Source organism: Natator depressus, chromosome 1 (assembly GCF_965152275.1).
Source record: "Natator depressus isolate rNatDep1 chromosome 1, rNatDep2.hap1, whole genome shotgun sequence".
Lineage (NCBI taxonomy): Eukaryota > Metazoa > Chordata > Testudines > Cheloniidae > Natator > Natator depressus.
Window position 1 is genome coordinate 225,880,827 of NC_134234.1, and position 15,508 is coordinate 225,896,334.

The 15,508-nt window shown below is 43.4% G+C and overlaps 1 protein-coding gene across 4 annotated transcripts in view; it reads left to right on the forward strand.

Annotated features, from left to right (window-relative positions):
• The window catches only part of SHISAL1 (shisa like 1), a 280,550-nt gene that overhangs the window by 230,391 nt on the left and 34,651 nt on the right, over positions 1–15,508 (forward strand). The window lies entirely within an intron of this gene.

Sequence of the window (15,508 nt, forward strand, 5' to 3'; positions counted from 1 at the left end):
GTCGGTTGGTAGGTGACAACTAGGGATACACTGCGTGTCCACCTATCCAGTGCTGGTAAGAAGTATACGCCACACCTTCATCCACACTGCCCCTTTCAGCATGCGTCATTAGTGCTAACATGTCAGGGCAGTATCCCAGAGTCCCAGGATTGCCACTCATCCGGGTTTTACCCAAATAGTCCGGTTTTTGGCTTCTGTGTCCTGGTGCCATTTGACAAGTCCTGATGTCCAGTTTTAAGTGAAACACACAAGCAATGCCAACAACCTTAATGCTTCAATATGTTGTTTAGTACTGAAATATACATTCTATGTTTCGGTGTTATTTTACGTTAAACGTGAAAATATGCACTGTTCATTCATTGAACTTCAAATGTCATGTAGCTAAGCCTAGCACTTTCTGTTGTCTTGTTTTGACATATATATTTTGACATATATATTACTGGGGACATTCTGCACCAAAAAATAAAAATTCTCTGCCAAAAAATTAAAAATTCTACAACATTTATTTGTCAAAATAACACTACATAACACCAGTTTCAATTATTTTGGTAATTTATTTCAAAATATCTGTCAGCAAGTATGTGCGTAACAATACAGACACACACAAAAATTCCCCCAGAAGTAGAGAGTTAAAGAAACCCCTATGACAACCCTGTACCTGTTTTTCTGCCTCCCCCAATCCAGCCAGAGGGACTGGACCCACAATCCCTTCCCCCCCAGAGCCCAGCCACAGGCCCACCCCTTGCCCAGACACCCGCCCCCTCTTCACCAGAGCCCAGGGATCCAGAGGGAGAAACAGCCTGATGCTCGGTCCCAGGCTTGCATGGAGTTTCCTGCACACTGCAGTCTCCTTCCCTCAGGGCATGCTGGGAACTGCAGCTGCCAGGAACCCTCTAGCTCCCTCTCTCTCCCCACAGCAGTGTCTTCTATGTGCGAGCTGGGATCTGTCAGGGCCAGCGGTCCCTAGTGGTAGCTAGCTGCACTGCAGCCCATTTCTGTTCAGAAAAGGAAATTCTGCGCGCACAACATTAACTTCTGCAAAATTCTGAATTGCGCAGTGGCTCAGAATTCCCCCAGGAGTAATATATCCATTAACTGATGTGGCATGTCCAGTTTTGGTCTGTGGAAAAGGTGGCAATCCTACTGCATCTCCTGTATCACAGGAGATGCTATAGGAATTGCTTTGCTACGTGTTGCTGGAACTCTATGTCACCTTCACACATTTGATGACTGCAGCTCCCTGCCATCTCTCCCTTCTGCCAAACTGTTTTGGATACATAGAGCAAGTCCATGAAGATGTGGTTCTGCTCCTGCTACTGCTCACTGGACAAATGTTCATGTGAGCAGAACCATCCAGTATCAGATACTGGACAGAATTGGTCCAGAGAGATTTCAGACAACAAAGACAGGTGACCCAGAGGGGGACTGAAAATTCACTTGAGTCCCCTGCAGTAGATGTGTTGAATGCTGGGATTGCAATGGCATGCCCATGGGTTGACTGCCACTTCTGGTCCTGGAGACCCAGTACAGTGTGGTGGGACCACATCATCTGTGAAACCTGGGATGATGACCAGTGGCTGCAGAACTGAAGAAGGAGGAAGCAGATCTTCAAGGAGTTGTGCGAGCAGCTTGCACCAATCCACCAGTGCCAGACCACTTGTTTTTGGAAACCCATACCAGTGCAGAAGCAGGTGGCTATTGCCCTTTGGAAGCTAACAGCACCTGTCAGTTACCAACCAGTTCGGGGCTGAGAAGTCAACTGTGGGAATGGTGGTTGCACAGGTTTGCCAGGCTATCAGTACTGTGACGTACCTATGGATAGTTGTCATAACACAACTCCCTGAAATTATAGCAAGAGGATGGGTTTTCCAAACTGTGCGGGGTACGTCGACAGAACGCATGTACCTATACTTTGCCTAATGAAAGGGACCAGTGAAGAAATGAACTGTGACGTTTAGGATTCACTGGTTCTCCAAGGCCATAAGCAGTCAGTTCATGAACATGAATGCAGAACACATGGGAAAGGTCCATGACACCAGGGTGGTTCAGGGCTGTACTGCAGAACAAAATAGAGGACTTTATTTCCCTGAAATGACATGACTATATATGGTGTTTCTGTGCCGGGGCCCATTCAGTAATCTGCCACTGCCCCTCCCCACACCGTGGCATGAGGTTCCTCCCCCAGCCTCCATTACATGCCTCCCATGCTCTGGATGCCAGTGTGGCCAAAGCACTTTGGCTTATTGTGACATGCGGTGCTTTGCATAATGTATATGAAGCTAAAGGGAAATACTTCCACAGCAAAGTGGGCATAGTACAAAACTGCTTTCCAAAGCCTGTAGTGGCAACCTGACCCCACCCATGTGGCACACAGCTTGTGGTTCCCAGCAGGCCAGGGAAATTTGTGATGCTGTGTGCTTGGACATAGTGCAACAATGGGGAGCCAGAAGATGACTTGGGAGTGTGCCAAGATACACTATCAAGGTGCTGCTCAAAAAGCACACTAGAGCATGGTCACATCTTTCAGTCACGAGCTACCTCAGTGGGGTTAAATCCCCTGCAATTAATGTACTAATCAAAAGCAGACAACAGAGGGAGGATCCTTCAGGTCAATACCTTTGGCCATGGCTTTGTGTAGTGGAGAAGGTTGACACACTTTAATGCCATCATTGAGCAATGTTTTTGTTATTTATTAACTGCTCTGTTTTGGGTTAATTTATGGGGAACACAAACATTGTTTAAAGTAATTACAAACAGTTCTCTAAGGTTTGGAGAGGGAATTAGTTTTGAGGAAAAAAATGTGTTATTTCTGACACCATAGCTCACATCTCTTATCAGATGCTGTGCATGATTGCTCCGTGACATGAGTACTCCAATAGCTGCTGGGGTAGCTGTTTAATGAGGGAGGGCGGAGTTGTTAGAGCACCATTCAGTGTCAGATATCTTTAGTAAGTTTAGTTTCCTTTGTGTGTGTATTCTCACTTAAGAATTTTATGGAAATGTCTCTTGTCAAGGTTCATTCCCCACTCTGAACTCTAGGGTACAGATGTGGGGACCTGCATGAAAACGCCCTAAGCTTATTTTTACCAGCTTAGGTTAAAACTTCCCCAAGGTACAAACTAATTTACCTTTTGCCCTTGGACTTTATTGCTGCCACCACCAAGCGTCTAACAAATATATAACAGGGAAAGAGCCCGCTTGGAAACGTCTTTCCCCCCAAAATCCTCCCCAAACCCTACACCCCCTTTCCTGGGGAAGGCTTGATAAAAATCCTCACCAATTTGCATAGGTGAACACAGACCCAAACCCTTGGATCTTAAGAACAATGAAAAAGCAATCAGGTTCTTAAAAGAAGACTTTTAATTGAAGAAAAAAAGTAAAAGAATCACCTCTGTAAAATCAGGATAGTAAACACCTTACAGGGTAATCAGATTCAAAACATAGAGAATCCCTCTAGGCAAAACCTTAAGTTACAAAAATACACAAAAACAGGAATATACATTCCATTCAGCACAGCTTATTTTATCAGCCATTTAAACAAAACAGAATCTAACGCATATCTAGCTAGATTACTTACTAAGTTCTAAGACTCCATTCCTGTTCGGTCCCTGGCAAAAGCATCACACAGACAGACCCAGACCCTTTGTTTCTCCCCCCCTCCAGCTTTGAAAGTATCTTATCTCCTCATTGGTCATTGTGGTCATGTGCCAGCGAGGTTATCGTAGCTTCTTAACCCTTTACAGGTGAAAGGGTTTTTCCTCTGGCCAGGAGGGATTTTAAAGGTGTTTACCCTTCCCTTTATATTTATGACATCTGTCTTCGTTAATTATTGTCTTTTCTCATTGTGGTCCTTGGCCAGCAACAGTTTTTTCAAAGCATAGGGTCTGGGTGGTTTGCAAATGTGGTTACTACGAGTGCCTAGGGAGACTATTCTGAATATTGGCACCCTTTTCCACAGGTTATGGTAATTGAACCCAATCTGTCACTCCTAAGGGTAACCCAGGATGCAACAGTGCATCTCTTGCATGCGTATGGCTACAGGCCAACTCCATATGCTGCTCACCTGTGTGCCACTCTGGTCCCTGCAGAAATAATTAGCGGGTGGTGTCGCAAAATTTACTACAGCGGGGGGAGAAACAAGGCAGCTCTCCCAAGGAACCTTCAGCAGAGGATTGCAGAGTATCTGCAGGAAAGTTTCCTAGAGATTTCTATGGAGGATTCCCAGGACATCCCGGTGTACATTAACAAACTTTTCTGCCATGACCCAACTGTGTAGATGCACAGGCTCTGTTGTTAATTTCTGTCCCTTATCCTTCCTCTACCATATAACAAAGTACACGAGCACTCAATCTCCTCTCACCGTGCAGTATCAAAGCAAAATGAACACTTACAGGAGCTCCCCTCTCCTGCATCATGTGCGCCAGAGCTGGAGTGCTGGGACTGGCTAGACCCCTCCGGAGTAGAAAAGAGATCCTGACTCACCACGCCACTGGAAGACTCTGCTGTGTGCTCCACATCATCCTTGAATTCCACTTCTTCATCCACCAATTTGTCCTCAGGGTTGAGTCTACTGGCCGCTGCCTCCAGTCCTCCCGAAGTATCCGTGGGGCTCTTGGCAATGGAAGTGGGGTTGCCACCAAGGATAGCATGCAGCTCTTTGTAGAAGCAGCATGTCTTCAGCGCTGCTCTGGAGCAATGGGTGGCTTCCTTTGCCTTCTGGTACACCTACCTCAGCTCCTTGATCTTAGCACGGCACCACTGCGTGTCCCTTTCGTGCCCCTTCTCCTGCATGCCACTGGCAATCAGCCCAGAGGTATCAAAGTTCCTACAGCTGGAGCAAAGCTACAACTGCACAGCCTCCTCTCCCCACAGACCCAGCAGATCCAACCGCACCAGTGTTCACGCAGGAGCACTTCTATTGCAGAAAGCCAGCATGGTCAGCTGGGAATATGCTGTCTGAACTGTGCACACTGAGCAAACAGGAAGAGGAATTTCAAAAATTCCTGGGCCTTTAAAAGGGAAAGGGTGCATACCTGTGTACCTTCAGGGCAGCGGAGTTCAAACTGCTGAGAAGAGCGGTCAGGATGGGCACTGTGGGATACCTCCTGGAGGATGAGAGTGACATAACCAAGTGCTATGTCTACACTGATGCTGCCTCACTCTAACTACATCGCAAAAAGCCCTATGCCGCTCGTCAAGGTAGTTTTACCATGTTGACGTAGCAAGGGAGTTAGTTACATCAGTGGGAGAAGCATTTTAGTGTGTAAACCACCACTGTTTAGTCGACAAAAGCTGACTTTTGTCAACAAAACTGTGTAGTGCAGACAAGGTGTAAGATTTGAAGCAAACAGCTTTTCTTACCTCTCTGGGTGTTGCAGCAATTCACAGTTCTTAATACACAGGCTGAATTCCCTTCCCAGCCTGGGATCAATCTCCCCAGTTCAAAGTCTTTCAAGCAATCTTGTTTCAGTAGAGATGGGAGAGGAGAAAGGTGGCCAGGGGCCTTTGATCCCCTTTTTATATCCTGACCCTTTTACTGGAAAAAGTTCTTGGTGCATCAGGCAGTTCCATGGAATATGTGAGCTGCCGATTGTCCTTCAGGTGAATTGTAAATTTCTTGATTACAACTCCCCTGCTGGTGAATGGCCGGTTAAAAAGACAATAGTCTCTTTGCACCTGGCTGGATGTTGGCCACCCCTTTGTTGCCTCTGAAGAGCTAGACCGTGGGCATTCCCCAGAGTTAAAACAACATGCTCCAGTAACAAACATATAACAAAATCTCATATCTCCATATACAATGTTAAAATGTGTGAATCAACAGGACAATGATATTCAGCAAATTATGGCTTTTCCAATGATACATCACAAGGCATACTTTGTACAAGATTTCTCATAATTTTGTAAAAGTGGTGATCATAATAGTGTAGACTGTCACAGGGACCACATCAGGTTGGACTATGGATGGAGTGCAGTGAGGGGGCCAGCTTCAGCCATCTATTACTGCAGAAAACAGGGATATTTCTGGGGAATGTGGGGGGTATAGTCCCTTACCAGCCTTGGATTCCGGTTCCTGCTGTGGTCCTCCTGATGCGGCTCTCTCAACTGGGTCCACTGGGTACTTAGGCAGGCTTTTCCTCTAGGACTTCCAAGGTCCCTTCTGCCTCCTCACCCTGCCCCTCATCAGTGTCCTGCAGTATAATGAGGATGGCAGGGTTGAGGAGGGGGTCATGACTGAATTCAGGCTCAGTACTTAGAGACGTGGAGAGCACCTGGTCTAGCTCATTATAGCAGGGGCATGTGCCAGGAACCCGAGGTGCTTCATGCACTCCAGGCACTGGAACAAAGTCTGGTGAATGCTCACCTCCATTAACTCTCCTGATATATGTATATGTTTCTGCTGCTACAGGCAAAGTCATGGAGCATGGTGTACTCTGACCACATATGGATCAGCACCAAGGTGTTCTTCAGAGACCAGGTAGCAGCTCATGGAACGCTCCATGGTGACTGGTACTGATCAACAGCGTTCATGGGAGAACTGAATGTGCTCAGGAGAGGTTGCTAGTAGCATTGGCAATGGAGGGCAGGAACCTGTGTAATTTTGGGTAAGGGGCAGGCAGCAAAGGGATCAGTGCATTGTGGGAATGGCTCTGGAGGACTGTCGATACCCCATGAACTGGTACATGCCCCTTGCCCCTGTCCACACTGGACTGTAGAATGGGTATGGGGCCATGCCACAGCGGAGATGTGTACATACCCACATCTTCATGCATGCTGAACTTTAGCACATTAGACTGTTTTTCAGGAACTTGCTTCAGGATTTCAGATGTGGACAATGGGGTGGGGCAGGGGAACGGTTGCAACATAACAACACACATGCAACCGTGTACATTCCCAAGTGTAGATGGACTCTACAGGTGTGTGGTTAGTGGGTTTCTTTTTTTCCTGTATTGAAGCATGCTCTCTCGGGGCATTTGGCCCCTTCAGTGATGCGATGATCTTCTCTGATGGAGTGTCCTTGTTTGGTGATTTAAGTGGGTTGAGGTGTATGTCCCGGACTTTCTCATCAGAGCATATTCTGTGATATCTGAGTGCCTGGCAGGAGATAAACAGGTTTCGTGGTGTGTCTGGAGTAGTTAAGGGATCTGTGGAGGTAAGTGTGGTGATCCATTGGTTTCTTGCATATAGTCTGTAGGGTTACATTGTTTAAGCTGATTGTGATGTCCAGGAAGTTGATGCTGGTGTGGGAGTGTTTGATGAATGAGTGGTGGTTGCTGAAGTTGTGATGGTAATCTATGAAAGAGTTTAGGTCATCTGTCCAGAGAATGAAAATATCATCAGTATATCTCCGGTATCTCATTGGTTGTTGTGGTGTAGTTTTCCAGCAATTATTTCTCGAGGTGGCCCATGAAGAGGTTGACATATTGGGCAGCCATCCTAGTTCCTGTGGTTTAAACAAACTGTTTGTTGTTAAATGTTAAGTTGTTATGGGTGAGGATGTGTTTGAGGTGAATATCTGAGTGCTGTCATTGTCAGACTGCAATGCCTTCATGGTGAGAGATGTTTGTGTATAGGGAGATGACATCTGTCATAAACATAAAGATAAGGGTAGCATAAAATCCCTCCTTGCAGCTGTACTGAAACACTTTACCTGTAAGGGTTAAGAAGCTCAAATAACCTGGTTGGCACCTGAACAGAAGGACCAATAAGGAAAGAAGATACTTTCAAATCTGGGGGAGGGGGAGGTTTTGTTTGTGCTCTCTTTGTTTGTTCCCTCCCCAGATAGAGAGAGAGACTGGGTAGGTAAAACATCTCTTGAAAACATACCTGAAATGATCCATCTAAGATTATGAAAATTTTAAGTAAGGCAAGGGAATGCATTAGATTATCTTTTGTTTTAGCTTGTGAATTTTCCCTATGCTAAGAGGTAGTTTTATTCTTGTTTTTTAGAACTGTGAAGCTAAGTCCAGAGGGAAGTCCTCTGTGTTTTAAATCTTTTTTATTACCCTGTAAAGTTACCTTCCATCCTGATTTTGCAGAAGTGCTTCTTTTACTTTTTTCTTTATAATGAAGTTCTTCTTTTAAGAACCTGATTGATTTTCAGTGTCCTAAAAACCAAAGGGTTTGGTCTGTGCTCACATTGTAACCAATTGGTTAGTATATTATTCTTAAGCCTCCCCAGGAAAGGGGATGAAGGGGGGATATTTTGGGGGAATAGGGACTCCAAGAGACCCTTTCCTGCACTTTTGTCTAAATCACTTGGTGGTGGCAGCAATACCATCCAAGGACAAGGAAAGAAATTTGTGCCATGGAGAAGTTTTTGACCTAAGCTGGTAGAAATAAGCTTAGGGAGTTCTTTCATGCGGGTCCCCACATCTGTACCCCAGAGTAGGGAGGGAACCCTGACAACATCCTTGGTGGAAAGGATGGTATTTTGAGCAGGTTGTTAGTGTTGCAGAGTTTCTGGATGAAGTAGGTTGTGCACTGAGTGGATTGAGGATGGTCTCTATGATATTCCCTCAGTAGTGCTGTTACCATAAATGATGGGCCTAGATTCCTTTGTTTGTGTATCTTGGGAAACATGTAGAAGTCCCTGGGGTGGGTTTGTGGGGGGTAAAAACCAGCAAACTGGAAAATTCCATTTCAGTTCTCTCAAAACAGAATTTTTCTGGAAATTCCCTTCCAAATAAATGTAGCATTTTTGACTTGTCATCCCAATGAGGGACAACGTCATGTTTTTGAAAACACTGTCCCAAATTGGGATGACAAGTCAAAAATGCTAATTTTTTGGGAGGGAAGGGACTTCCTTTTTCTAGCCAGCCCTAGAAACAAGTGTTGGGGGAGATGGGGTGGGAGGAGTGCTGTTCTAAGGTTAGATAATACGAACAGGACACAGTGACACAAGTGGGAGACAGACCGACCTCAGGAGCAGGCACAGCGTATGGCACAAACAGGAGAAACTGAAGACTGCTTTAAGAGGCACAGTGGGGGTGGATCTCGATGGTGCGTGTGTGTGGTTTTATTTTGATGTGGAGAAAGAGAAAGCCAATTAAGAGCTCTGAGTAGGAGAATAACATGGGTGAAACGGCAAAAAAAGGAAGTTGGTTCTCCCCAGTGGATCAGGGAGGCTACAGGAGACTGAGATGTAAATCAAGGCACAGTGGTAGGTTTTTTCTAATTTTTTCAAACAAACAAGGACAGTGTTTGTACAGTAACTAACACAATGGGGCCCTGACCCAGAGTGAGACCTTTGGGTACTACTGCAATACAAATAATGAAGTAGTAGTCCTATTATTACTACTTTTGCCTGACTTATTTAATAAAAGGAATCCTAGAGCACAATTTTTTTAATAATCCAAATTCATCTTCATTTCTGAACAGGAGTTAGGAACAGTGGAAACAGGCACACTTGGAACCGTAGTCAGAGCTGGATGCATTCAGTACAGATTCTACTTATGTATCTCAATGAATTCTAGGCCTGGTCTACACTACAGAGTTAAGTCAACGTAAGACAGCTTATGTTGACCTAACTCTGTAAGCATCTACACTACAATGTAGCACTCGATGTAAGATGCCCACTACACCGACCTAATACCACTTCCGTGAGAGGCATAGTGCTTAGGTTGATGTAGTTAGGGCAACAGTGTCCGTGTAGACACTGCGTTATTTACATCGCCTGCTGGCACATGCAGGGCTCACAACTGGAGTCCCGCGCCGGGGGGAACCTAAGAACAAGAACATAAGAATAGCCATACTGAGTCAGACCAAAGGTCCATACAGCCCAGTAGCCTGTCTGCCAACAGTGGCCAATGCCAGGAGCCCCAGAGGGAGTGAACCTAACAGGTAATGATCTAGTGATCTCTCTCCTGCCATCCATTTCCACCCTCTGACAAACAGAGGTTAGGGACACCATTCCTTAGCCATTAATGGACTTAACCTCCATGAATTTATCCAGTTCTCTTTTAAACCCTGTTATAGTCCTAGCCTTCACAACCTCCTCAGGCAAGGAGTTCAACAGGTTGACTGTGCGCTGTGTGAAGAACTTCCTTTTATTTGTTTTAAACCTGCTGCCCATTAATTTCATTTGGTGGCCCCTAGTTCTTATATTATGGGAACAAGTAAATAACTTATTCACTTTCTCCACACCACTCATAATTTTATATACCTCTTTCAGAGGGAGGTGTTCAGTGCGAGCCCTGGCTGTCAGCCCCGGGGCGTCCAGCTGTGAACCCCGTGCCAGACTGACAGCCTGGGCTCTAAGCCCCCACACACTTAAGTCAGTGCCAGTGCTCCTCGTGAGGACGCACACCACCGACAGAAGGAGGGCATCATGGACGTAAAAAACCACAGTAATTACTGCTGTGGCTGTAGGTCGACCTAACATAGGTCAACTTAATTTTGTAGTGTAGACAAGGCCTTACTCTTTAACTGAAAGAGCCTTTATGCTACTACTTGAGAGAGAAGCTTATTTGTGCTTGGCTATAAATATTGAATCTCATTATGACTTGTTTCACATGCACCCCTGCCAAGTCACTTTTCTTGCTCCCATCTCTAGAGATGGATCCAAATAAAACTCCCAATTCTGAAATCCTAGAACGCTGTGCCCTAAACCAACTCCCATCTGAATTTGATAAGCGGCCTCTGTCTTCCTAATGCACTGCATGAAAACTCCAGCGCCAGACATCCCTGAAGTTTTAGGCGTCCAAAATCCAAATCTGGTGTCCAACTTCATTAGCTGGACCCTTTCAACCCACCACAAAACCCTTTAGGCCTACTCTGTCTTCTAACAATTTTATCACTGTAACCTAAAGAAGCTGTGGCTAGCATTGCATTTAACAGTTTCTAACCATTGATGTGTAATGCTTTCTTTGAAAGCATGGTTGAAAATGCATGTCAGATACACTCTCTTTTTACAAAGGCAGGCTTGGTTTCAAATCAGGGGAACAGAACCCTGATATCTGTAAACAAGCAGATTTTCTTCATCATTTGTATAGTACTAGAAAAAATAAAATTAAGAGCAGCTAATATGAGACTTTATTCCGCCTATGTTGAGTGTTTTATATTTCTCCTGCAGTTTCAATTCGATATCATGGTGTTCTTAGCTTGCTGTTCTAAATTGTTGTGTGCAATTAAACAGCTGCTCGTTCTATTTCAGTGCTGGGAAAAGTGATTCCAGTGTAAGCCTGTGCAAAATGCTCCAATAATTAAATGTTCAGGTTGCACAGTATAAATTCCACTTGAGAAATGTTAAAGTTAAGGTTCCTGTGCTGTTGATTGTTTTACGGTATCTAGTTTATGACAGAGTAATACATTATTTACCTACACAGTTACCTATAGAAATAGAAAAGTGGCTGAAATGAAGTTGCTGTTGGAAACTTAATGCAACATCTTAAAATGACAAAGAATGATTAAAGTAATTAATAATCTTTTAAATGTATTTTTCTGGGTTTTTTTTTAAAAAAAGGAAACAAAGCAAGTGGGGTAGATTATGTGCTTAATAAATAGAACTTTAAATTCAGTTCATATGTTAAAATAAATCTTGGTACCCTAACAACTGATATGATATACTCCTTCTGTCTTTGTTTCCCATGAGATTATAATTACATTCCTGCTCTCTCTTTTGTTAAGAAAGTGCCTACCACATTACAGGTGATACTGGAAATAAATAATTATAGTTAGTCCCAATTACACTTTGAAATTCATTCCTCTGAATGGGGTGAAGAGGGATAAATACATTCCTTTTATTGTTGCTATTATGTGGCTAGAGAAATTCTACAGCATCAGATCCTCAGATACTCTGAATTGGCATCGGACCTAGCCTCTCTTCTACAAGGTTGAGTCAATAGGGCTGTAGCACACAGATATAAAGGGGAAACTCTATCTTGGCAACAGTAGAGAACAGAAAATTTCAACTTTTGTCCAAAACTAAAACCAGAAAAATATGGCACCTTCTCACTCAGCAGATCTATACCCTGTATGTATCTAGTGTTGGATTTGTTGACTTTATGGCAAAAGGGGGCTTTTAAATGCCGTTTTACTCCTGTTTTACTATGCAGCTGTCACAGATCCACAGGACCGGTGCTAGGACATCAGCTTTGGAACAATCTCTGGGAGGACCCCTTCAGTGGGCCAGACCTCCTAGGGCAGTGGTGCGCAAAGTTGGAGGGGAGGGGTGCAAGAGGTTCTCTGGGGTGGGGGTGGGGCGTAAAGAAATTGGGATCCCACAGGACCCTCTGCCATAATAGCAGGAGCAGGGTAAAAACAGACTGCGTACTGTGAGGTAGGATGGGAGTGGGATTAAAAAATCGTCCTCCTGAGCCGCAAACAACATGAAAGCCATGCCCAGCATCCTCCACTCTACGGCCAGCCCGTTCTGCAGGCAGTGCCGTCACCAGCAGCAGTGTGGAAGCAAGAGATTACTTCAGATTACAAGTAATGGAGGAGGGAGGGGTGTGACAAATTCCATGAATGGTAAGGGGGGGGGGGGGGGCGATGACTGCAAAAATTTGCCCAGCACTGCCCTAGGGGGGTCTCATTCTTCCTCCAGGGCAAGCCACGTGATTTCACTGCCCCCTTAGGAAGGAGCTGTGGTCCTTCAGCACCCCTGCTTCACACCATGAGCTCTGTTCAGCAGGTCTAACTGAGGCAAAAATTGCAGAGACCCTAAAATTAGATGTGGTTGGCAGGGAGTGGGGTTCCTTCTTCGATTTTCTCCTTACCTGAAGTTAGGATATTTTTGAGAATTTTGCTGTGTGTATTTCATAAGACACAAACTCTCTTTCATGCACATTGTCCCAGAAGCAGCCTTTGTGCTAGTTGGGTGGGCAGAGAGAATGTGCAGTGATGTCAGAAAGGGCTTCATTAAACCGTATAAAAAGTTTTAGGGTATTTACCCACAGAGTGTGCATGGAAGTATCATTCAACCAATCATTCAACCAATTAATTCATCTCTCCATCCTCCTATTAAACTACCTGCCCCTCATTAAGTTTCCATTTTTGCTGTACTGTTCAGAAAAGTTTGGTTAATGTATGGTTACAACGAGACCACTGTATTTTTCCAGTTTCTCCTAACTCAGAAATGGGTCAAGGTCTATTGCTCAAAAATTCCAAAAGCAAAGAATAAAATAAAATCCACTTTTGGGCAAAACCAACTATGGAACAAAATCAGACCCACAAGGTTTAACTTTTCAGAGAGTTTTAAATTTTGTAGTTCCTGAAATTTTATAGAAATCTTTATAAGTGCTTATCTACATGAAGTTATAAGCATATCAAAACCAGTGTGGACAGTGGAAAATGTTTTGCAAACTAGCAGTCAGTTTCATTGACCTTTTGTGGAATTGTCTGTAGTGCTTTAGTATGAAAAGAACTCTACAAATGCACCTGAAATTGCAAGCTCATTAGCAAGAATTTTTAATGAATCTGTAAACTCAGGGGTTGTTCCGTATGATTGGAGAATTGCTAACATAGTTCCTATTTTTAAGAAAGGAAAAAAATGTGATCCGGGTAACTACAGGCCTGTTAGTTTGACATCTGTAGTATGCAAGGTCTTGGAAAAAATTTTGAAGGAGAAAGTAGTTAAGGACATTGAAGTCAATGGTAAATGGGTCAAAATACAGCATGGTTTTACAAAAGGTAGATCGTGCCAAACCAACCTGATCGCCTTCTTTGACAAAGTAACAGATTTTTTAGACAAAGGAAATGCAGTGGATCTAATTTACCTAGATTTCAGTAAAGCGTTTGATAGCGTGCCACATGGGGAATTATTAGTTAAATTGGAAAAGATGGGGATCAATATGAAAATTGAAAGGTGGAAAAGGAATTGGTTAAAGGGGAGATTACAATGGGTCCTACTGAAAGGTGAACTGTCAGGCTGGAAGGAGGTTACCAGTGGAGTTCCTCAAGGATCAGTTTTGGAACCAATCTTATTTAATCTTTTTATTACTGAGCTTGGCACAAAAAGTGGGAGTGTGCTAATAAAGTTTGCGGATGATACAAAGCTGGGAGGTATTGCCAATTTAGAGAAGGACCGGGATATCATACAGGAGGATCTGGATGATCTTGTAAACTGGAGTAATAGTAATAGGATGAAATTTAATAGTGAGAAGTGTAAGGTTATGCATTTAGGGATTAATAACAAGAATTTTAGTTATAAGCTGGGGACGCATCAATTAGAAGTAACGGAGGAGGAGAAGGACCTTGGAGTATTGGTTGATCATAGGATGACTATGAGCCGCCAATGTGATATGGCCGTGAAAAAAGCTAATGCGGTCTTGGGATTCATCAGGCGAGGTATTTCCAGGAGAGATAAGGAGGTTTTAGTACCGTTATACAAGGCACTGGTGAGACCTCACCTGGAATACTGTGTGCAGTTCTGGTTTCCCATGTTTAAGAAGGATGAATTCAAACTGGAACAGGTACAGAGAAGGGCTACTAGGATGATCCGAGGAATGGAAAACTTGTCTTATGAAAGAAGACTCAAGGAGCTTGGCTTGTTTAGCCTAACTAAAAGAAGGTTGAGGGGAGCGATGATTGCTCTCTATAAATATATCAGAGGGATAAATACCGGAGAGGGAGAGGAATTATTTAAGCTCAGTACTAATGTGGACACAAGAACAAATGGATATAAACTGGTCATTGGGAAGTTTAGATTTGAAATTAGATGAAGGTTTCTAACCATCAGAGGAGTGAAGTTTTGGAATAGCCTTCCAAATGTTGTTTAGAAATCGTTGATGATAATAAATCAACCACAACAACGTAAAAGAGAATGTTTAAAGTGCCACAATTTCTTCGTTTTGAAAGCTGAAACTTAAAAGCAATAGTTTACATACTGCAGTTGCTGTATCCGTTCTTAGTGAGGATTTCCACAATAGCTCCAGGATGTGTCTGCTTGTCTAGGCATATATAAATCACAGCCTTTTAAATTATACACCTTCTCCTATGAAAAACAAACAGTAAACATCACATCACAGTGTAGATGTTAACTTCTGCAACTGAATTCCCATATTTGATTTCATGATAAACTGAGTAAAAGAAAATACTCTGGGGATATAAAGTAAATATAATGAGACTCAATGCCAGCTGTCTTGATTTGGTCTAGAGAAGGGTTGTTGTTCTTTCAATTTAATTTAAATATATCTTGGTCTCAAATCTTTTTACTACATTTATAAGAATTCATATTCCAAATTGGGCAGCCTTCCTGCCCACTGAATTCTCACTTACTTCAGTGGTAGTCCCAATACAGACTAGGGCCCTCAGTTGCACAGTAATTAGCCAACTATAGTACCGAAAGCTTATGCTCAAATAAATTTGTTAGTCTCTAAGGTGCCACAAGTACTCCTTTTCTTTTTATGTAAATATAAAGCTCTTAATACAGTGATTGCATAGCTGTTCGTTTTTTTAAACATATAGGGCTCAGTAACGTGGTTAGCAGTTTTACTGTAAAATTACTAATAAAAAGAACTCCTGTCTTAACTTGTTAAACTTTTATAGAAACTTTCAATGATTTACCTTT